The 24,246-nt window shown below is 37.5% G+C and overlaps 1 long non-coding RNA gene across 1 annotated transcript; it reads left to right on the top strand.

Moving 5' to 3' along the window:
• The first annotated feature begins 1,282 nt into the window (after nt 1–1,282).
• Nucleotides 1,283–22,356, top strand: LOC116149419 (uncharacterized). The gene is made up of 7 exons (XR_004133034.2): nt 1,283–1,389; nt 2,388–2,520; nt 4,539–4,668; nt 11,007–11,115; nt 16,940–17,010; nt 20,362–20,530; nt 22,327–22,356. It is a non-coding gene; the product is annotated as an uncharacterized LOC116149419 (long non-coding RNA).
• The last annotated feature ends 1,890 nt before the right edge of the window (nt 22,357–24,246 follow it).

The following is a 24,246-nucleotide window of genomic DNA, read 5'->3' as shown; positions in this document are numbered from 1 at the left end:
GGCAGAGCTTGGTGGGACTGGCCAGGTGAGAGAGGGCAGGAAGTGAAGCAGGGGCAGCCCACAGAGAAATGTCTGGGTGTTGAGTTATTTTGAACGTCTGGGTCTTGTTTCTTGACATTTACCCCAGGCTCATGAGATCTGTGTGTTGGGAAGACAGAACAAGTGAATATGGTCCCTGCCTACTGGGGAGGTCCCTGGAGATTTCCAGGAGGGGTTCTGGGCCCGCGCAGAGCAAGTGTGAGGGACTTTGAGTGCTCGTGTTCACCTGTCTGTCTCCCCACCTCACACACCCCCTCCCCACCCCGCCCGAGTGCAGTCTCCTGTCCCCTCATTGTGCACGTGCAGGCGGGATGGAGACAGCGATCAGAACGTTCGGAGCGGCGGGTCACAGCGCCACCTGGTGTCCACATGCGGGAGCCAAGAGCAGTCCTCGCAGAGAACCGCGGATGAAGGGGGTCCTCAGCGGCGCACACAAAGGGGACCTGTTTTAAAACAATTTATTTTATAGAAAGTTGGAAAATACTCAAGGGAATTTTTGCGATATATGTTGTTCTAGTACTTTTACCATTTTAGTATACAATTTGACAGATAACTTCCCTTGAATTAAAGAAGATACATTTATAATGAAAACGAAAGTTTTCTTTAGAAAAGCAAAAGGAATAGTAAAATGAACACGTATATCCATGCACCTCGATTCAAAATTATTAACACATTTCTACAGTAAGCTCATCTCTGTACACACGTGGGAAGTGGACAATTTTAGAGTAAATAAAACATCGTGAGGTCTCTACCCGCATTTTCACAAAATAAGGATATTCCTCTATAACCACATACTTAGACCATTTTAAACAAAAATGAGGGAGATATGCACTAAACTCGTGATTCTTGTTCCCTATTAAAAATTCTCCAACTGTCCCCCACACTTTACAGCTGATTTCCCACCGCGGCCGCCAGGACAGCATGGAAGATGCCCTATTGTAGTTTTTGTCTCTAAAGTCCTTGTGAATCTTAGGCAATCTCTCAACACCACTCTCTAAGTTAATTTTTTTGGGTGCATTCTGGGTGAATTTTACTCCACTGCACGCCTCCTCTTGTCCTTTCCCTGCTTTCTGGAATCTCTGGGAATTTACACTTTCCGCGCCAGCGACAGCCAGTGGCGGCGGGAGCCCGAGAAACAGCATCGCAAAGCGCCCCCGCGCGTGCGCAATGCCCCTCCAGGCGCTGTCCGGACCTCGCCCGGCAAGGGCCTCACTCGGCGCCGCCGCGGAGCTGGGGGCCTCCCTGCGGATCGGCTGCACAGCCGAGGCCAGCTGCTCCCTGCTCTCCCTCTGGGGCCGGTTGGAGAATTTGTATAAAGAACACGTTTGTTCAGAAATCACACTGCTTGCTGTATGTTACCGCTTCAGGCCCTGCCTTGTGATGTTCCTTCTTGCTTTTTGTTTTGGCATGCAAATGTATTTAACGTGTGTATATTCTCATTTTTTTTTTAATCGTATAAACATTGTCTACAACCAGATTTGTGTTTTTTTAAATTGTGTTTATCTTTCATTCTTGTTTTTTAAAATTCATTCATAATCATTTTTCAAAGAATCTTTTCAATTATTTCAATCTTTTCAAGCATCACTCTTTACTAAATCGAATGCGAATTTGTTTGTTTAGGAAAGACAGATGTTGCATTTTTAGGGTTTTCCAGAAATTTCTTCTGACATACATCTGGTGGGAAAAGAGAGGGGTCAGAGTCTTCTCTAAGAACCACAACGTAAAATTTGCTCTGAGATTCATGCTTAGAAAGTGCTGGGGACATTTTATCATATGGCTTACTCTGCTTTAATTGTGAAACATTAACAAAGTCATTCATTTGTGTAGACAGAACACTAAGACTCCCACTCTGAATGTGGAGACCAGACACTTCTTTACTGTGCAAGTATGACTTTTGTTATTCTGTTTGCCTTTATCCTTACCCAAGAGTAGACATCGGTTGGAGCCTGTGATCACTTCCACCTCATTTTATAAATGTGTGATGTTTCTTGTACAGATGGCCTGTAATATAGATATTTATTATTTTCTTACTCTCTGTTGAGTTGATAGCAAAATTGCTTTCAGTGAAATAAAAAAATGCTCAGAATATGTTTTCATACATCTGTTCCAGGCAACACATTCTTTTATAATATGGTCTTGCAGAAATGAAATTACAATCTTTTATTTATCACTCTTTGTCAATTACCATATGTTAAAAAGAGTTTGATTCTTGCGACTTTTTAAACATCATTTTTTGTTGACTTAGTCAATTATTTGTCCACCTTTCTATTATTTATCTGATTCTTCATTGCCCATTATTTCAGGCTGAACTTCTGACACCTCTCTGACAATAGTTTGTTTGTGAATAGGCTTCTGACTGTCCTGAAGAGTGAAGACATGATTCTTCAGCCTGAGCTGAACCGGGATTTCCTCATCCGAAACCACCAAGAGACACAAAAGCAAGACGAGGGTAGAAAAAGATTCAAGACTCCAACAAGCAAAGTAGGAATTATTTAGGACCTTCAGTGTAGTGGGCATGAATGTCAGCAGGAACACATTCTCTTTTAAAAACAGTTTTTTTAATTGAAGTACAGTCAGTTTACAATGTTGTGTCTGTTTCTGGTGTACAGCATAATAGTTTAGTCATACATATACATACATATATTCATTTTCACATTCTTTTTCATTATAGTTTACTACAATATATTGAATATAGTTCCCTGTGCTATACAATATAAACTTGCTGTTTACCTATTTTACATATAGCAGTTAGTATCTGCAAATCTCAAACTCCCAATTTATCCGTTCTCTTTCTCTTTTAAAGGAAACAGCCTCACAGGGTGCATCTCTGAGATGCTATGCAAGTAATTAAATCCTTGATCTAATGGTTTAAAAACTATTCTGGGGTGGGAGGCACTTGATCTTAATCATGTGTTGTGATCAACAAGGCAAAAGCATTGATACTTCATGGATATTTTTACTCCAAAGTATATGTATGTATGGCTGAATTCAGGGGCTCTGGGGGTCAATACTCTACACAGAGAATTTAAAGATCAGATCTTAATTAAAAAATATCCCTCATTTTCACGTTATTAGAGCCTTTCACCAATCATCTTAATTTTACTGCCTGCAAATAGCAGCCCTATGCTCCGTGAAAACTACATAGAATGTGGCATTTATGTTGCAAAGCGCAGAGATGGTTCCCCAACTTAAAGGAAACTGGAGATGAAACAAACGCGATAAGCTTTACTGGTTTCTCTTCCTTTTGATGATAATTTTGTTTTGATTTTATAAACAGAAAACTCTACTTGAGTTATTTTATAATGTAAGTTTATCAGCCACATATAACAGGGATCATTAAAGAGGCAGATTGGGGTCCATATGAGAGGTTCAATCCACTTATGCATATAGTTTGCTTCATCTCTAATGTGTAGTCCTTTACCCTTGGACTTGTTGCAAGATGGCTATGACATGTAATGACCTTTCTTTTTGCAATCAGGAAGACAAAGGGCTGAGGGACAAGTTCCAATAACTTTTCCTGTGTCTTTGCCTTTTGCTTCTGCGCTGCTCCCATAGTTCTGTGACCCACGTCTCAGTGGGACAGTGATGTACATGACAATCCTGTCTGCATGGGAGCTGGCATGGTCGCACTCTCTACTTATCATTGGACTTGGAGGACTGTTCGATAAGGTGCACTGAGATAGATCTTAAGGGAATCAACATGCAGTGTCTGTCACACTTTCCTCTCCTGCATCTGGGGAATGTTCTGGGCGACTTGAGGCAGAGAGCAGTGCCACATCTCTAGTGTGGTTTTCATCTTTACATGAGCCTCAAATGTGGCCAGTGGTAAAAAGCTGGTAACAAACCTGGGGAATTGACTGTGAGGCTTTCCTGTTTGTACCACTGATTAGATCAAAGACTGTCAGTCAGTGTTTAGATATCTGATTTTACTCTATGCCCCATGACAATAACAGAAATGACCACCTCATAGAGATGTGTGGGAGTTAAATATGTTAATAACAGTCGCTTAGCTCAATGAATTCATATTATTATTTTCTGAGGAGAGATGTTTCTTAAATTGTGAGCAGCAGTGCAAAATGAAAAAGCCACACAGAACCAATGATGCGCCTTCTTCACCCATCTCCAAGTTGGCTAAAACTTACCTCTTGATTCTGGATGTAGAGTCAGGAGGGAATTTGGAATAGTCACCTGGATGGATGGGCACGGGGATTCGGTTTGTGACTGCCCACGTAGAAACCTGGCATCCCAAGGTCTGGTTTGTAGACTTACCTCCAGGAGACAGAACTTGGGCTAAGTCCTAGCTCCCCCCACACTTGACAGCCTTGCAGTGAGAACATCGCAGAGACTTCCTAGAAACATGCTCGACAACACAGACACCAGGATGTATTTGCCGTAGTACTATACCCGAATGTATTATCACCTCTGAGTTTCAAAATATTATATCAGGACTCTCATTATTATTTACTAATTATTAAATACTAAATTACTCTTGTTTACAGATCAGAAATCTGAAGTGCAGCCAGGTTAAGAAACTTGCCCAAAGCCACAAAGAAAATGACAAGATTGAGAAATCAGCCCAGGCAACCATACTTCACAAATCTCAACAGGAAAGACCCCTGCCAACAGCATGTAAGTAGCAAAAAAAGAAAAGTCTGGCATTTTACATGTTTTGTCTGCTTACCTTACTCAAGGCTCTTAGTTTCATTACTCAGGGCTCTTAGTTTCATTCTCTGCAGCATATCCTTTGAATGCTACACTGAGAAACCGCCTTGATATCTCACCTTTGGCCTCACAGTATAACGTCTCCACATAGCCTCTGTGTGGGAGATGCCCCCAGGCTGTGACCCAGACTAGCAGTGGCAGCCTCCACAATCAGAGAACCTATCATACAATGTTTACCAAAGTGCCAAGATTTTAAAAGTAAAATAAGATATTTAAGTGCCTCCTTTCATTAAAAAAAAAAAAAAAGCATGCACACGAAGTAGCGGTAAGGACAAATTTTAATCAATGATATATTACTACAGTGGGGAAGAGAGTCCAGTGTGAACTGAACTCAACTTTCTATGTGCAGAGGTTACTAGGCATTTTAGAGAGAGAATGGGAGGAGAAGGGAGGGAGGTGAGTGGGAGCTCAGTGGATTCAGGGAAGAGGAGAATGACAAAGGGTCGGTTCCTGTAAATGTGATTAAGCCAGCTGTGCCTGATAGCTGACAGCTGCTGAAGTTAAGTTGCTCTCCCACAGAGGCTTGGAGACAAGGCCCTATCCTCCCTAATTTTATTTCAAAAGAGTAGCTTCAGGCCCCTGAGAAAGACTTCCCTGAGTTGAAAGAGGAGCATATACAACTCAAAGGGACAGAGAAAGGGTCAAAATTGTGAGCCCTTTTTAGTAAATGCTCTAAGGAAAAGGGATCAGGTGTTGGCTGGAACAAACAATAATTTTTCGGGGCAGCTTTGGCTAATCCTAGGGATTGAGCTGTTAGACTATGTTAATATTTCTTTAAGTCTTTTAATGTGTTGGGAGGAGGATGGACAAACTCATTGGTGCTGAAATCTGTAGTTCTTATAGGTCAAGGTTTATGCTTAGTTGAGAAGAAGGCTCAGAGGAACCTGGCTTGAGTTCAGTGAACGAGAGAACTTTCATCAGTATCAAAGACAGCATTGCAACCTTAAATTCATACAGAATCTCAATAGGTCTTGAATAGTCAAAATAATGTCAAAAAAGGACAAAGTTGAAAGTCTCATACATCCTGATTTCAAAATTTATTACGCATCTACAGTATTTTAAACAGTGTAGTACCAGCATACAGGTAGCTCTGTGGACCAATGGAATAGAATGTTGAGCTCAGACATAAACCCTTGCATACATGGGCAAATGATTTTTGACAAGGGTGCCAAGATCATTCAATGTGGGAAAGAAAGCCTTTTCAAGAAGAGGTGTTGGAAAAACTGGTTATCCACATGCAAAAGTGTAAATTTGGACCCTGATCTTATACCATATGCAAAAACAATTCCATATGCAAAAACAAAACAAAAAAAAAGGATCAAAGACCTAAATGTAAGGTCTAAAACTGTAAAGTTCCTTGAAGAAAACATAGGAGGAAAACTTAATGACATTTGATTTGACAATGATTTCTTGGATATACTTCCAAAAGCATAGGCAACAAAAGTAAATATGGGTAAACTGGAGTACACCAAAATGAAAAATTCTGTGCATTAAAGGGTACAAGCAATAGACTGAAAAGGCAACCTATGGAATGGGATCAAATACTTGCAAATCATAGATGACAAAGCATTAATCCAGTATATAAAGAACTTCAACAGTTCAACAACAACAAAACAAACAACCTGAATAAGAAATGTGCAAAGTACTTGAATGAACATTTATCTAAAGAAGAGATACAGATGGCCAAAAAATACCAGAAAAGATGCTCAACACAAGTAATCAGTATGGAAATGCAAGTCAAAATCACAATAAGACACCACCTCATACCTATTAGAATGACTATTATAAAATAAACAAGAAATAGAAAAACAGAAAAGAACAAGTGCTGGTGAGGATGTAGAGAAATTAGAATCCTTGTGCACTGCTAGTGGGAACATAAAATGGTAAAGGTGCTATAGGAAAAAAGGCAGTTATTTCCTCAAAATATGAAACACAGAATATCATATTACCCGACAATTCTATTTCTGGGTATGTACCTGAAAAGATTGAAAACAGGGTCTTGAAGAGGTATCTATGCCTGTGTTGATAGCAGTATGATTCACAATATCCAAAATGTGGGAGCAATCAAAGTGTCTAGCAACAAATTAATAGATGTAATGTACACATATAATGGAATATTATTCAGCATTCAAAGAAAGGAAATTCTAACACATGCTGCAAAGTGGATGACCCTTGAGGACATTATGCTAAGTGAAATAAACTTGGCACAAAAAATTAAATATTGTATGAATACACTTATACAAAGTACCTAGAGTAGTCAAGTTCATAAAGAAAATACAATGGTAATCCCCAGGGGCTGGGAGGAGGTAGAAATGGAGAGTTGCTTCAAACAAAATGTGCACAGATTCATTTTCACAAGATGAAAATAATGTTAGAGATTGATTGTACAACAATGTGAATGTACTTAATATTACTGAACTGTACACTTAAAAGTGGTTAAGATGGTAAAGTTTATATTTGTGTGTAGTTTATTACAATTATAATTTTTTACATTTTAGTTTTTAAAAGGTAATACTGTCACATATTGAGATACACTGATAGATTGATAGATAGGTAGGTCTTAGCTACCAAAAGTCTAGGTTCAGTAGTCAAATTTGGTGGAGCAAGCTGGCAGTTAGATGGAAAAACAAACACAGAGAACATGCAGATTCTCGCTACAGATGATTAACAAGACACACTTAAAAGAACAAAATAAAGATATAATGGGGATGATGCCTTTCTTGAAACAAGCACCATGTTGACAAGTTTTCTACTTACAGAACCTGGAAGACAAGAACCAAAATGTAAGCATTTTGGAGACAGATAATTCTATTTGACTTTTCACTCCTATATCCACAGAGCCTAGGGTATTTCCTCTGACCTCACTGGTGAAAACACCTAGATGCTGAATTAATACATAGATGAATACATTGATTTGTATGTGACAAATAGGGCTTATAGCTCAGACAGACAGTCCATCATTAGTAACTCAGTTCTCATTTTCATCTGCATTACCACATGCACAATGTGAAGATACGTCATTTATATTTACAACACTGATTAAAATTTTGTTACAGTTTCTCTATAAAAATAACAAGTAACATTTAATTTACTTGTATGTTATTATCTAACAAGTGTGCTATGATTCTTCTTATATGTGAGTACATTAATTTATGCTCTCCAAAATAGCATTACTAGTCTCAGAATTGTCATATTTGACTCAAACTTTTAATCAAATGAGTAGTAAGAATTTAAAATTTTCTCATTTTCATTGAAGCAAAATGGAGCTCGCTATTTTAAGTGCTTTATTTACTTACAAGTTGAATACTTAACCTTGTTACTGTTTTTTCTGGCCTTCCTGAGGCCAAGTTGTCCTCCACTGGAAACTGTCCCCATAGGAGGAGTGCCCTGATGTGTTTAGAGATTCCCAAAAGTTCACATTGCAGCCCCTCAAAGTTGCCCACCCCCCAAATTCATGTGATATCTGTAATGACTGTATACACTCTTCCAGTTTCTTGGCCATCACTGACTCTTCTAAAATGAAGAATATTAAATGGGAACAGAACCACTGAGCAAAAAGTACAGTTGAAAAGTTATAATGGGGAAGAGAAAAGCAGAACCTAAGCTCAGTGAATTTTATCAAATCCAAAGGGAAAGTTGAGAATGACCAGAGTGGCCAGGGGTAAGTTTTCTAAAGCGAGATGCTGACTGAGTTAGTAATTAGGGTGTTGTATTAATTTGCTAGGGATTCCATAACAAAACACCACAGGGTGGGTGGTGAAAACAACAGAAATTAATTTTCTCACAGTTCTGGAGGGTGGAAGTCCATGACCAAGGTGTTGTGAGATTTGGTTTCTTCTGAGGCCTCTCCTTTGGCTTGTGTTCTTGCTGTGTCCTCATATGGTATATTTCCTTTTTGTGTTTGCACGTCTTCTTTCCTCTGTGTTAGTAACTCTGGTGTCTCTTTGTGTGTCCAAATTTTCTTTACTTACAAGAACCAGTAAGATTGATTTAAGGCCCACCCGAATGACCTAATTTTTAACTTAATCACCCCTTTAAAGGCCCTCTCCCCAAAGGCATTCACATTCTGAGGTGTGGGGATTATATCTTCAACGCATGAATTTGGAGGAGACACAGTTCAGTCCATAATAAGTACAAATGCAGATTTCAAGGCTATGGAAATAAGGGAATAACTACCCAGAGGTAAAGATATTCAAAGGTAACAAGGTAATAAGAATGACCTGTTCATAAAACTGTCAGTGGGCATTGGGGCAAGAGATAAGTCTGATTATGTAGGCAGGACTCTTACCATTTTATCCCTGAGTAGGAGATAAAAATTGAAAAATCTACTAAGAAAAAAGGGATAATCATATTTTTTAACATTTGAAAGGGTCCTCCTAATTTAAAGAAGGAAAGACTGAAAACAAGCAATAACCCATTTTATTTTAAGTTGGATTTATTAAGTTGAAAGCCATCATTTTCCAGTAGACAGTTCAATGTATTAAAATAATACATATACAGTCATGCAAACACCATCATAATTAAGATAAAGAGCATTTTTCATCACCTCCAAAATTTCTGTTGTGCTCTTTTGTAGTAACTCTACCCACACATAGCCTTGAAAGTTATTGATCATATATAGCATGTTTTGCCTTTTTCCAGTATGTCATATAAATGAAATCATTCTGTATGCAATTTTTTTCTGTCTAGTTTTTCTCACTTAGAATAATGCTTTTGTGATTCATTCACATGGTTCCACTTACCAGTATTTTATTCCTTTTAAATTTGGGGCTGTAGTTTTGAATAAATGTACTAGAATTTGTTAATCTTTTTACCACTTGATGAATATTTCATTACTATTTCAGATTTGGGCTATTATAAAGCTCAAATCAGTTTTTATAAGCATTTAGATAGAGCACCTTTGTGGATGTATAGCTTCATTTCTCTTGGAAAAATACATAATAGCAAGGTTGCTAGATCATGTAATATATATATGATTTACTTCACAAGAAAACGCCAGACTATTTCCAAAGTGGCTATGCCATTTCACATTCCCAACAGCAAACTGTGAGAATTCTAGTTTCTCCACATCTTCCCTAGTATTTGGTATTGACAGTAATTTTTTTACTTATTAAAAATAATTCCAGTAGATGTGTAGTGGTACCTCATTGTGGTTTTAATTTACATCCTTCTAATGACAATAATATTTAGCATATTCATATGGGCATATTTTATGGGCTTGTCTACCAACTCTTCTTTGGTTAAGTATCAGTTTTCCTACTTTAAAATTTCTGTTTTTCATTTTATCATTGTTAAATTTTAATATATACATAATTATTGATATAAGGTATGTTTCAGTTATATATTGAAAATATTTTCTGTAACTCTGTGGCATCTCTTGTCATTTTCTTTAATAGTCTCTTTCAAAGAGTAGATTTATTTTTTGATATTGATGAAGAACAATTTAGCCATTTTTTCCTTCCATGGTTTATAATATTTTTGTCCTATCTATGAAATCTTTGCTTCTTCCAAAGTCACAAAGATTAATTGCTATGCTTTATTCAGATATTTTATATGTTAAGGTTTTATATCTGTGATGCATTTCGAGTTAATTTTTGTATATAGTGTAAAATAAGGATGGACAATTTTGGGGTTTTGTGGTTGTTGTTGGCATATAGCTGCTCAGTTGTCCTGCCACCACTTGCTGAAAATACTATCCTTTCTCCATTGAATTTCTTAGCACATTAGTCAAAAATCCACTGACCATATATATATATGTAGGTTTATTTCTGAATGCTATGCTGTTCCATTTATCTAAATGTCTATCTTTACACCAATATCACACTATCTTGGTTGATGTTGCTTTATATTAAGCCTTGAAATAAGTTATGTGAATCATCCAACATTGCTCCTCATTTTCTGAACGAGGTTTGACTATTCTAAGTCCTTTACTTTCCCACATAAATTTTAGAATCCACTTTTTGACTTTTACAAAAATTAATGATGGGACGTTGACTGGAGACTGTGTTAAGAATTTTAGATAAATTTGTGAGAATTGACATTTTAAAAATATTGAGCCTTCTAGTCAGTGAAATTGGTGTATCTCTACATTTATTTAAATATTATTTAATTAATCTCATAAGTATTTGTAATATTCAGAGTACAAATTTTGCACATGCTTTGTCAGATTTTTAGTATATCATGTTTTTTGATGTTGTAAAATATATTTTAACTTCAATATAAAATTATTCTTTATTGATATACAGGAAGACAACTGATTTTGACCCAGTAATTTTTGAAAACTAAGAAAACTGAGTAGCAATCACGTGGTGTGTATTTTGCTGCATGTGAAGAATGAACAAGTGAACAACAAAGGTAAAGTTTCTCCTTTATTTGAGACATGAGTGAAGCTGAGATTTGAATAGGCAATGGAAATCAGATTATCTGTGTTGTAGTGGGGAATGTGCATTACTCTGTTGCAACCCACAAGATGGTTTAGCATGCAACTTGAATTTAAATCGTCTTTGAAGTTTCCCTAAAGAAAACAATTTGTGGTTGAATACATAATACATAGCAGAAATCCTTGTGAATTACAGCTTGGGAAGACAAAAGAAGGGAGTGTACTCAGGTAGACATGTTTAGAAGTCAAAATAATTGAGGTACCTCATAGAAAGTAGCAATTTCAGTACACTTGAAGAAATCTAGAAATACATGCCTGGGGTAGACATTTGAAGGATTTTATTCCATGTTAATGTGCTTGGATTTTACAGTTTTCTGTGTTTCATCAGGCTACTATGGAAATCTGCTTACTAGGAACACAGCTGATGTGACAGTAAAATAAGAATTTGGGACTCTTTTAAGTCTGAAGGAAAAATACGGGGTTTAGACGCAGACTCCGTGTAGGAAAGGGAAAAAAAAGGGATGGGGAAAATGAGAGGCAGCCAAAAGTCCAGGAAAAATGAGCACAGAAAAGTTTAGAATTTTCAGCGTACAACCTTCTTTTGAATGAGTAATAAACTTCCACGTGAAAGACGTGGAGTCAGATCACGAACTATCCTCCTGGAGGCAGTTCAGCTCCAAGCAGAAGTTACTTTCACGCCTTAAACCCACCTTCTCAAATTTCAGAAGTACACACTACACTTTTTGGCGGGGAACCAGGGACCCTTGAGCTCACAGCGCCATCTAGCATCAACAAAAATGGGAGGCCAATAGCAAGCTAAATAAAAGTTCAAAAGAAGAGACAAGATCCAGGAACCGGAAATGCCTGTGTTCCTTTGAGCAGGATTTTTTAAAATATGTATTTCAAAAGTGAAACATAATGCATAACTGTTAGGGAGGAGAGGATTCATAAATATTCTCGGTGAAGAAACAGGGAAGCCTGACCTAGATCCACTTAACATGTTTCTATGTATAACCTAAGGGTTAAAGGTTGGTGTGAATCCTATTAGGCTGATTGATTTTATTTACAAACAGATGTACGGGAGTGTATTGCTATGGACACATGAACAGTTCATATTTGGTTATAAAACTAGTTCAGTTGACGTTGCATTGCGTCACGTTCCTCCCTGCGGAACTGTGTACGTGCGTGTTTACAAACACAACGTTTTCCTCATCAGTCACACCGTAATTCATGAGTGTAATTTCTTAGGCTAAAGGCTTAATAGGTCATTCTTTTTGAAAACGTTCCTAGTCTGATAAAGAAGCCTGACACATGGGTTCGAGGCTCCGCAGCGGAGTCGCGCCCCAACACCCGGCGGGTCGGACACCAGCCGCACCAGCCGACGTTAGCGCTTCCTGTCTAGCACGGCAGCCTGACGGAAATGCGTCATTGCACAGCGCCGCCGGCTCGTTCGCAGGGCTTTGTGGGAAGGTCACATGACTTGCAGGCCAGCCCGAGGCCCCGGGAGCTCATCCCGTACGCGCCTGCGCGGCGTGGGCGGGGCGGAACCAAGTGTATCGTCGCTTTCCCTCCGGGTTTCCGTTTCCGCGCCCTCCTCCGGGTCCGTCCGCTTTAAGGTGCCGGCTGGGAATTTCCTGTCGCTCGTTTGCACCGCGAAGACTTAACAAATTACATGAGTAAACTTCCAGTGAAATTTTTCCACTCTAGGCATAGTATCATTATTTCGAAAATTTCTCTTTAATTTTATATTAACCTCTTTTTGTTTTTTTTCTAAGAAAAATACGTACTGTGATGTTTCCACAACCCTCTCTTCCCTAGAGAAAGCTAGCCATATAAACATTGCCTAAACCCGTAATTTAGACCCTCCCTTTTAAAAATATTAACCCTTTTCAATTTTGTTTATTGCATTCATCTGAAAATTTAAATGTTTTTCAATAATACTGAACTTGAATGTCTTTAAAAATATAGAAAACTACTTTAATAATTTCTATATTGTCCTTAATATTCGCTATTGCCTTTCTATTGTTTTACTAATTTTCTTAAAAAAATGCATTTAATATGAGAAAACACTTCAGGACTTCAAGGTCAAATTTCCCCTCCAAAGTTTCAGTATTTATTATAAAATTCTTTTTTTAAAAAATTACGTAAAACATTTTTTTTGTGCAAAGTTGAAAAAGTTTCACTACTTTTAAAACAGCTACTGGGCTTTGCTTTTCTTTGTATCCTGACTTACTCCATTACCAAAGCTTTCACCTGAGAACTGAGCATTCATTTCCCAAATTGTTTTTTCAGTTGATACTGCCTTTGGTTTACCTATGTTACTCTGCCAGTTCTGACTTTTTCTTTCTTCTTTCTTGGGAAATATTTCCCAAACTCAGTAATTTAGAAGTTAGCTTTTTTTCTTTTTCCCCTGAAAAGGGCCAGATATTAGGTATTCTAAGATTGGAGGGCCAAATGTTCTCTGTGCTAGTTATTTACCTATGTAGCTGTAGCATGAAAGCAGCCATAGACCAATAAAAATGAACTTGCATGGCTGGATTCTAACAATTTTGTTTACAAATCCATTATTCAAGGAAGGTAGTTTCTGATCTTACAGCTTAATCAGCACCTTGCTCATGGTAGTTTATACATCCTCAGATGTCATGCATATTTTATTTTTGTTTCTAATTATTTTGATTCTGTATTGTGTGCTTTCTGATGAAATGTTTAAGGAATATTAGAGAAGATTAGGGAAAGAGAGGAAATCCCAACATAAAGACACTGTCGTCTGCTATACTTTATTAGTTGGTTTTATTGTCCTTTATACTTTTTTGCTATGTTGACTATCCTATTGATTTTTTTGAAAGAGAAATACATGCTGATGGTAATGTTAAAGAGAACTTTTGACAATCTTACTGTTGTTGTTTTGAAACAGGAATATATGCTGGCAGAAATGTAAAAGAAAAATATTCAATGACACATTAAAGATGGTAAGGCAGATTATCATTATGATAGGTTTGGGGACCACTGCAGTGGGATTTTACAGTCGGAGAGAGATTAGGCTCAAGTATGAATACAGCATAACAAGTGGGGATTTATAGCCAAGGACTGAGGTGGGAGTCAGTGGATAAAAAAATTTACTAAGATGAAATATTAGGGGCAAGAGGGATTCTGGCTAATAGGATTATCACTGAAGATAGGACAGGTTCAGTAGACACAAACTGGGAGATAATAGAGGATGGAGTTCTTGGTTAAAGTAACTCTTGGTAAAACTGGATTTTACAAGGAAGTGCACAAATGGGCCTAGGAGAAAATTCCAGAGCCTGGGTTTGATCAAGGAAAGAATCTTTGTCAGTAGCAGAAAAGGAAAGAAAGTGGAAAAGGGAAAAAAATTTTTTTTAACAATTAAGGAAACTCTAGCGTATATCCCTGATTCCAGAAATTGATCATTGCAGTGCACCATCACTATTAAGACTTCAGTGTCCTTTTTAAACATATATTTGTAAAATACATTAAAATGTATCACAATGTTTATTTCTTTGTATGTGTTTAAGTATACACATTATATAAAGATAATATTATTTAAAGCCAGCACCTATTGAGAGGTTACTTTGTATTAGGCATTTTTCTAAAATTAATGTTCAGAAAATATGGGTGGAGTTTGTCCTATGAATTTAACCTTTTTATAGATGAGAAAACAAAGCTAGAATGTACTTTCAGTTTCAAAGCAGCAGCTAGTGGTGGACTGAATACAAAACCATTCTTCTGCCTACAGAGACATGTTACTCACCTCTAGTTGGGATAAACAATGTCATGTATTTCTATTGACTTATGATCTGAGGACTTAAACCTGTTTTTGTGAATAAAATTTTATTGGAACCGGTATATCCATTAATTTAATTGTCCATGCCTGCCTTCATGCTTCCATGGCAAAGTTGAGCCATTTCAAGAGAAACAATATAGCCCACGAAGCCAAAAGTATTCACTCTCTGGGCTTTACCCAGAGTTCAATCTGGAGCCTGGGTAGTTCAGTCTTTGGTATGGTAATTAGGATGAGATCCCCACTCAAGCAGTTAGAGGAGGGCACTGAGCATGTGAATTCTTAAAGCACTTTAAAGAGTTTCCATCTCAAGATTCTCTCTCTCCACAACCTTCCAGTAATTTTTGCTTCCTATTGCTTCCCTTTCTTTCCTGTCAGTGATTTTGACCTTATTGGGAGTGAAGTGGTCAGAGGACAGAGAAAATAAAAATAGTGAGGTTTGTTCCCACAGTCTTGAAACTGCAGTTTATCCCAAAGGAGAGGAAAGTTCCCCTACTCTCAGTTTTTGCTCTGGTGAGCTCCCTTAGCTGCCACTGTCACCATGACAACGGGGAGGGCACAGGGTTCAGGGAGGAGAGAGCTGAGAAAATAAAAGGGGGAGGGGAAGCACTCTCTGAGCATTAGGAGTTCCCTTTTCAATCCTTAGGTTAGAACTAGAGGGCTTCTCCTGGAGGTCTCTCTCTGCGCCTCAGCACTCACTCCTTGGGTTCTGGATGTTAAGTAATTTAGTAATACTTTGCAATACAGTTTCTTCCTTGATTCCCCATTACCATTTACTTTCAGAGTCTTCAAATAGTTGTTCCACACATTTTACCAAACTTTTATAGCCACATTCAGCGAGAGAGACAGGGTGGAGTGTGTTTATCCCATCTACTTGGAAAAGGAACCTTGAAGGCAGTTTGTTTCACATTTTTAATTGTGTCCAAAGGGGGAAAATTTTTAACTTATGTTTACAGATTCATATTTATACTCCTAAAATATTATGTGAAACCCAAGTTCGTCATTTTAGTAATTATGCCTTTCCATTCTGTTTAAGTCTATTTATATTCTTAGTAAATTTTCATATAGTTATCAATTAAATAATGTTGAGTGTAACTGTTTTGCTATTAGAATGAGAATGCCACTTTTGTTATGAAGTACAGATTTTAGTAAATGTTTCCTGTTGTGATATTTTTATAATTTTCCGCTGCATTACATCTCTTGAGTATCAAGGGCAGGGAACCTTGCTGTGCGTCTCATGTTACGTTTGACATTTCCATGAATTTTACACGATACGGCTTTCTTTATTCTAAATTTTAAACGTGTTGTTTGATCCAGTGAGATTTTGAAATGAATATGATGGATGTGTTTATACCAGTTGTAAAATGGGCCCTTTGCACTTCAAGTTCAGTTTTCATGGAGCTAATTTAAAAATTTAGAACTTCTTGAACATATATTTGTGCCAGAATTGACTGTGTCCACACTAGTCAGTCAACTTACAAGAGTAACTTCTTCTCATTGTGCCCCTGTATTTGTGTTCCTTGCCCTTTACTCCTTCTCCCCCAGAGCAGCAGTGACAATTCTACTCCTCCACATGCCGTTGGACTTCTTCCTACTCCAGGATCCCAGCACTGTTGTCAGTGTTTAGGCTAACAGTCTTCACACTGAGGTATTCCTGAAGCTTCTTCATCAATACCCTGTAAATTTGGCTATCATGGTGATTACTATATGGTCTTAAAAATGTAAATTTTCTTCTCTTTAGTCAGTTCTCCAAACCACACAGAACATAATATATGTTCTTTCATTGTTTTTGAAAGTTAGTTGGAATTCCTTAAATTTTTTGCAAATGTGTAAAAATATGTGTAGAAAAGAAGGAATGGGCAGAATATAATCAGAAAACCATAGAATATTAGAAATCAATTTTACAAAGTTTTCAAATTTACTTCTGTAATACTTAAAATTTTAAGAACTCACTCTTGGATAAATGAATGTAGCTTTTGCTTCACTGATTTTAATTTCAGGATCTTCTCCAACACCTCCAACCCAGAATCCTTGCTTCCAGTGAAGACCTGGATTTCCTAGGTGTCACCCGGTATGTACCCCTCTCCTGGATTCTGAACATTGCATAAATCTGCTGTCAATTCAAATCATGCTTTGTAATTGTCTTAGCTTCACGTTAAAACAAAATACCATAAACCTCTGAACTTTACAAACCTCTGAAGTGCGAAGTGCCGCATCAAGCATGTAGAAAGTCTTCAGGAAAAGGTGGTTGGAGGGACCCTGTGTTTAATTTCTCCTGCATGTTAAATGCAATAACCAGGAGGCCCAGCAATGCTCTGAAGAATTAACCATTATTGGAGCAAACTACAGGCTCCATAAATATTAGCTATTTTTTCCTGACCTCTTATTTTTCTATCGAGAGTGATGAGTGAGCTAAGAAAGAAAAAAGCCACACACACAGAGGGCAATATACATTTTTCTTTGCCATCATACTAGTTATCTCCAAACACTTAATTCTGGAGGTTCAGTATAGGCAAGGGGATTGGGATTTCCTTAAAATTCCTCTACCACCCACACAGAGATACACATAACTAAGGTAACAAGTTATCTCATATGTTGGCGAACTGCAAAGAAGTCACATGTCATATTCACAGATTTGTGAGTAGAATTAGCAAAGAGATGGGGATACATCAGTAGGCAAGGCTCAAATCAATTTTATCTCTATATGGCAGGATGCTACAAAAGAATTTCAATCTACAAAAGGCCAAATCATGTTTTGTATACTTATGTCTCTATGTTGAATAAAGAAAGGGAGGTCGATGCAATGTTTAATTTACCTCTGTAAACTGAAATGCTGAGCCACCTGCAAGTCATCTGTTCTGCTCGGTGTGGATGACACAGAGGTGTTCTGAGCAGATGGGGATCCTGCCACCACAGACACAACTGTCAAATGGGCATTCCAACAGATAGAGAAGTGATTTATAGTGCCTTGAAAAGGATGTAGTATAAAAAGTTGCAGTAAAGAATATTGTTAGGCACTGAATGTTTATGCCTACCCCACAAAACATATGTTGAATCCCTATCTCCCGTTTACTTGGAGTTGTGACCTTTGGGAGGTAATTATATTTAGATTAAGTCTTGAGGATGAGATCCTGAGCCCTCATGATGTGATTGATGCCTTTATATGAAGAGGAACATAGCTATCTATTTATCTATCTCTGAGTACACTCAATGAAGAAAGGCCACATAAGCACACGGAAGGCAGCTATCTGTTAGCCAGAATGAGAATCCATACTAGTAACTGAATCCCCTGGCACCTTGATCTTGGATTTACCAGTCTCCAAAACTGTGAGAAAAGAAGTCTGTTGCCTAAGTCATCCATCCTTCGTATTCTGTTACACTAGCCCAGGATGACTGAGACACGTGCCTAATGGAGTGAGGGAAACCCCAGGAAAGCCATAGTGCTGCAGCGTGAAAACATCTGAAGGACTGTGGAAATACTCACTGTTACAGTGTGTCTAGATTTGGAAATCATCATATGCCATGTTCATGATGGGGGTGGTTATCTGTCTTAGGAACACTGAGGGTCTTATTGTCAAGCCTTGCATCTGAAAAGCTACAGAGACAAAGCCTAGACTTTAAGGACAGACTCTGCAGTCAAAGGATCATTAAGAGCAAAGCCAAGACCTCCCTCCCATCAGAAGTGGCCACAGGTTTCCAGTTAACAACCTTCTCATCCATGTAAGCCTCCCTGGGGAGCTCTCAGAGTTCGATGATGAAGGTCCCTCTGAATCCACGTTCTGGTTCCCTCTTCATATCCTTTGCATGTCATCTCTTGTTGCTGATGTCCTGGTAATTGAGTTTGAATTGTTATGTTCTTCTCTGGAATGGATGGTTGAATTTTAAATGCAGAAGTTTATTTGCTTCCAAAACCACCATTTTTAACTTATGCTTTTGCCACAAAATTCTTAAAAAAAATTCAACCATATCTTTTAACTAAAAAATTATTTTGAAGGTAAACATATTATACAAATTTTGAGTAAAATGGCAGAAAATTTATTACCTAAAGTTTATACAGTAGTCTACTTGTAATATTTTAGCAAGCATGGATTTTTTAATGGTGTAATTTTTTCCAGCTGTACTGAGATATAACTGACATCACATTATGTAAGTTTAAGATTTACAACATGTTGATTTGATATACTTACATATTTCAAAATGATTACCACGCTAGCATTAGCGAATACCTCAGTCATGTCACATGATTACTGTTTATTTTTTGTGGTAAGAACATTTAATATCTACTTACTTAGCAACTTCAAAATATGTAATACAGGATTATTAGCTATACTTAGCATGCTATACATCAGATCCCCAGTACTTACTTTATAATTAGAAATTTGTACCCTTTACCAACATCTATTTCCACTAAATCTCAGTCCCTGGTACCACTCTACTCTTTGTTTCTGTGAGTTTACCCTTCTTAGATTCCATACATAAATAATATCATGCAATAGTTGTCTTTCTCTACCTGACATATTTCATTTAGCATCATGCCCTCAAGTTTTATCCATGTTGTCACAAGTGGCAGGGTTTCCTTCTTTCTCATGCCTGAATAACATTCAGTTGTACAGATACACACCACATCTTATTTATCCATTCATCCACTGACAGATATGCACTGTACAATTGTAATAATATTAATCACTGCCAGTGTTTGTCAAGAATTTCGTATATTCCGGGTACTGATTATACTTATCTTTCATCACTTGATTAACACTCATGGTAAATGTATGCATTATGTAGTAAACAAAGTGTACGAAGAAGAGAGGAGGGATTGGGTGCAACAGGAATAAGAAGTGCTAAGATCATGGCACTAGGCTCAGTCTTTCTCTTTGGAGACCACGTTCCTCATCACTGTGCTGGGATATACATTCCACGAGGTTCTGTAGCCCCTAGTTGTGGTGGACAGTTTTTAGATGCTTTAACGTTTTGTTCTCACAAGTTTCCGTAATAATTCATTGTATCATTAGACCACAATGATTTTCCAATTTACTGTTTTTTCCTTGATATTTAAATATTAATGTTTCTGTTTGTTTGTTGTTACAGCATTTTGCTACAAGATACAGTGTTGAACTAAACATCCCTATGCATACAACTAAATGCATGAAAACATTTTTGTAGGGAAGATTCACAGAGTCAGAAGGTGTCTTTTTAAAAAAATATTACTGGATGTTACCAAATTACTTTTTATATCTTCTCATATCATACAATGGCACAATTATCTTTGACTCATTTTACTAGATAGACTCAGAACTATTTCCATATTTATAAAGCATGTATCACCTGATTTATAATTTTTAATAATTTAACTGTTTTGCTTTTATTAGCTATTTTACTACCCTCTGTTTTTCTTACCTGAACCTCTCTTATCTGTTCGTAGTAATGGATCAGTTTCCCTCCTAAGCCACACTGGGGACAAATAACCAGAGGAGAGAGCAGAGGCTGAGGGGAGAAGAAAAAGTTGAAGGAAGACTTTGATGCTTCTTCTTGTGGATTATTGCTTTCGGAATGTTGCCCAGGCATTGTTTCGTTATGTTTTAAGCATCAAGGTATGAAACTACCTTTCTTATACATGGTAAAATCCTAGGGAGAACAGGCCAAGGACTCTTGAGTTTAAGAATGTCCTCACTGATCCAGCACCCACCTGATCTCCAGTCCTGAATCCTCAGTGAGTGGCTTTCCTCCTTTCCCTCCAATTATGGGTGGCGCTTGAGGAAGGGATTGGGATTCCAATCAAAGGCGCACACGGGTGGCAGTCATGTGAGGCATGTACCCAAGTAAGAATTTCCCCTGCTCCAGTTTCATTCCTGCTAGTTGAATTGTGGCTTCTATGTGCAGGGCTTTACTGTTTTCAAGAGAGAACCACCTGACGTTCAGTCAAAGCCATGGCTCACATTAGCTGTACCCTGACACAGTTTATAAGAATGGCTTTGGACAAGGTCGGACACCTCAAATGAGCTCAATGAGTATTAGTGATGATTTTAGTTATTTCTTACATGCATTTATTGTTTTCATCCTCAAAAAGTCCCAATGGTACATTTATTTTCCACATGTTAGAGGTGAAAACACTGAGACTACCTGTGGCCACATGTCTTGCTGTGGCCCCTTCCCTCACTGGCAAGACAGAGATCTGACGTGACACAATCAGAAACCATCAAATGCGCTTTTAAGTATTAAGCATCATTGTCAGCTCAAACCACTTGAGATGGTTACCGGCCCTTTAAGAGTCTTTCGTCTGTCTTACCTTCTACTTTGCTCCCTGTGTGATCTCCCACCTCCCCCAGCAATGCATTCTGTGGGCACACACTGAGGTCTTATGTTATCTCTTAACTCTGGCTCTGGCTCTGAGTGTCAGCCCACATATTACTGTAGGTCCTGTAATTAGGGCTTGCATTAAACCATAGACAAGGAATGTCTTGTCAATAGGTTTGGCATTAAACTATAGGCAAGAATGTCCTTTGATTGACTCTAAAAATCAGAGAAGATTGTCCTGTATGGTACTTACTGGGAGGCCAGAATCCTCTAAGAAAGAGATGAGACCTGGCCTTTTCAAAGACAAAGATTCAAGATGCTGGTAACAAAAATGATGTTACCATCCCTGCCCTTAAATTGAAAAAAAAAATATACTTAATACAGGCTGTGCTCCATTCCACTGGGAGAAGGAATGGACTAGGTAGGTAAAATGGCCCGCAGAAATCTGAGTGCATCCTTCATTCACTTGAAAGAGGACAAACAAGTAATTACAAAAACTCCTGCAGGTCTGCTTAGAATCCTGGTTGGTGCCAGGAAGCATGGAAGATATGCCGGCAACTTGGTGCCTGACCTCTCTGTGGCTTTAAGAGGCACAAGAGCATCTCTTGCAAACTTATTTCTAAATTGTTTTTTTGTTTTGGGGGGAGGGGGCATTTCAAAATGAATCAATTTTTAATTGAGGTATAATTGAAGTATCATTTTGGTTAGGCTTAAAGTGTACAATGTGTTGATTTCATACACTTATAGATTGCAGTGTGATTGCCACTGTAGTCTTAGCTAACCCCTCCATCACATCACATAATTATCATTTCATTTTTGTCATGAGAATAATTAAGATCTAGTTTCTTAGCAACTTTTAATTATGGAATACAGTATTGTTAGCTATAATTGCTAGGCTGTGTATTATATCCTTAGAACTCATTCATCTTACAGTAAGTTTGTGCCCTTTGACAACCGTCTCCCTATTTTTCCTGCCTCCCAGCACCAGGAAAGCAGTATTCCTCTCTGTTTCTATGAGTCTGTTTTTTCTTAGATTCCACATACAAGTCATATCATCATTATTTGTCATTATCTGTCTGTCTTATCTCTGAAGAGACACCTCTGAGAGATTGTATACACCAACAGAAGAGGATTTACACAACTATGTACAAGTACTTGGGAGAAACAGAATAGAGTCGACTGCAGGTGATTCTTTTTTGAGGGGGGTAATTTGTTTTTACTGAAGTATAGTCAGTTTACAATGTTGCATAAAATTCTGGTGCACAGCGTAATGCCTCAGTCATACATATACATACATATATTCTTTTTCATATTCTTTTTCAGTATAGGTTACTGCAGGATATTGAATACAGTTCCCTGTATACAGTAGCTGTACAACAGAAACTTGTTGTTTATCTATTTTATATATAGTATTTAGTATGTGCAAATCTTAACTCCCAATTTATCCCTTTCCACCCCCCTGATAACCATAAGTTTGTTTTCAATGTCTGTGAGTCTGTTTCTGTTTCATAAATAAGTTCTCTTGTGCCTTTTTTTTTTTTTTTTTAGATTCCACATATGAGCGATCTCATATGGTATTTTTCTTTTTCTCTTTCTGGCTTACTTCACTTAGAATGACATTCTCCAGGAGCATCCATGTTGCTGCAAATGGCATTATGTTGTCAGTTTTTATGGCTGAGTAGTATTCCATTGTATAAATATACCACATCTTCTTTATCCAGTGTATCTTTTTGAATTAGCACTCCCTCTGAATATATGCCCATGAGTGGGATTGCTGGGTCATATGGTAAGTCTATTTTTAGTCTTTTGAGGACTCTTCATACTGTTTTCCATAATGGCTGCACCAAGCTGCATTTCCATGAGCAGTGTAGGAGATCCCTTTACTCCACAGTCTCTCCAGCATTTATCATTTGTGGACTTTTGAGTGATGGCACTCTGACTGGTGTGACATGATACCTCATTGTTGTTTTAGTTTGCATTTCTCTGATGATTAGTGATATTGAGCATTTTTTTCATGTGCCTATTGGCCATTTGTATGTCTTCAGTGGAGCAGGTAATTCTTTTTTTTTTTTTTTAATCACAGCTATGTCACCATTTCCTACAACAGAGTATGGAATAATTTTGACATCAAATACATATTTTTGAATTATTAGATTATGGGACATTTAAAAAATGTGGATAGAGTTGATGTGGTCCCTCAGACTCAGTAATCTGTGAATTCAAGCTTTATATTATCTTGACTACAAAATGTGTGGCACCAGAAAAGGTCTTGATATTTGAAGCATTACTAGAATAATTGTCTATTTTGCTCCTTCATAAAAGACTAAAAGCACAATTATAGGATATTAAACATTTCCCTACATTCATGTAATTTACCTCATGTAAATTATGAAATGTAGCATTGTTATCACTGGGAATGATAATGTGTTCCCATTTCCCCTGCTCTAGGTATTGATAAGCTAAACAGATTTTTCCCGGGATTTCAGTTTAACTTTTTCCAGTAATTACTGGTTTTAGGAACCATGACCCTTTGTACCTATAATTTTACTTCATAGATTCAGTGGCCATGTTCTTCCCCACTGGGTAGAGTGGCCCAAAACATGCTAATTTCAGGTGGAAGTTCCTTAGATATTTTTTATCTTTAAAACATTTTAATTTTGCAATAATTTTCTGTTTTATTTCTTCTGCAGACTTTGACTGAAATATTTCTGTAGACCAAGCTTTAGATTTTTTATTGATAGTATTTAGATGACAGAATAATTCAAATAATATTCAAAAGAAGACAGAGAAAAAACTGGTAGTTGTAATACAAGTAGGAAGGTCAAAATTAGAATTTCCACTGTTTCCTTTTGCAAAAGGGTGGGTTTTAAGCATATGCCATCAAATCGAAGAATCATCAGTTTAAGATGCAGCGTAATGAAAGAAAAGTGCCCAATTGCATTATACTCTAAAATGCTCATAATCCTTAGCTTGTACTTGTTGAAAGAGCCCTTTAAATAACACAGAAATAGCT

Source organism: Camelus dromedarius, chromosome 29 (assembly GCF_036321535.1).
Source record: "Camelus dromedarius isolate mCamDro1 chromosome 29, mCamDro1.pat, whole genome shotgun sequence".
NCBI classification, from domain to species: Eukaryota; Metazoa; Chordata; class Mammalia; order Artiodactyla; family Camelidae; genus Camelus; species Camelus dromedarius.
Note: the sequence above shows the minus strand (reverse complement) of the source record. Positions and strands in the feature narration are given on the sequence as shown.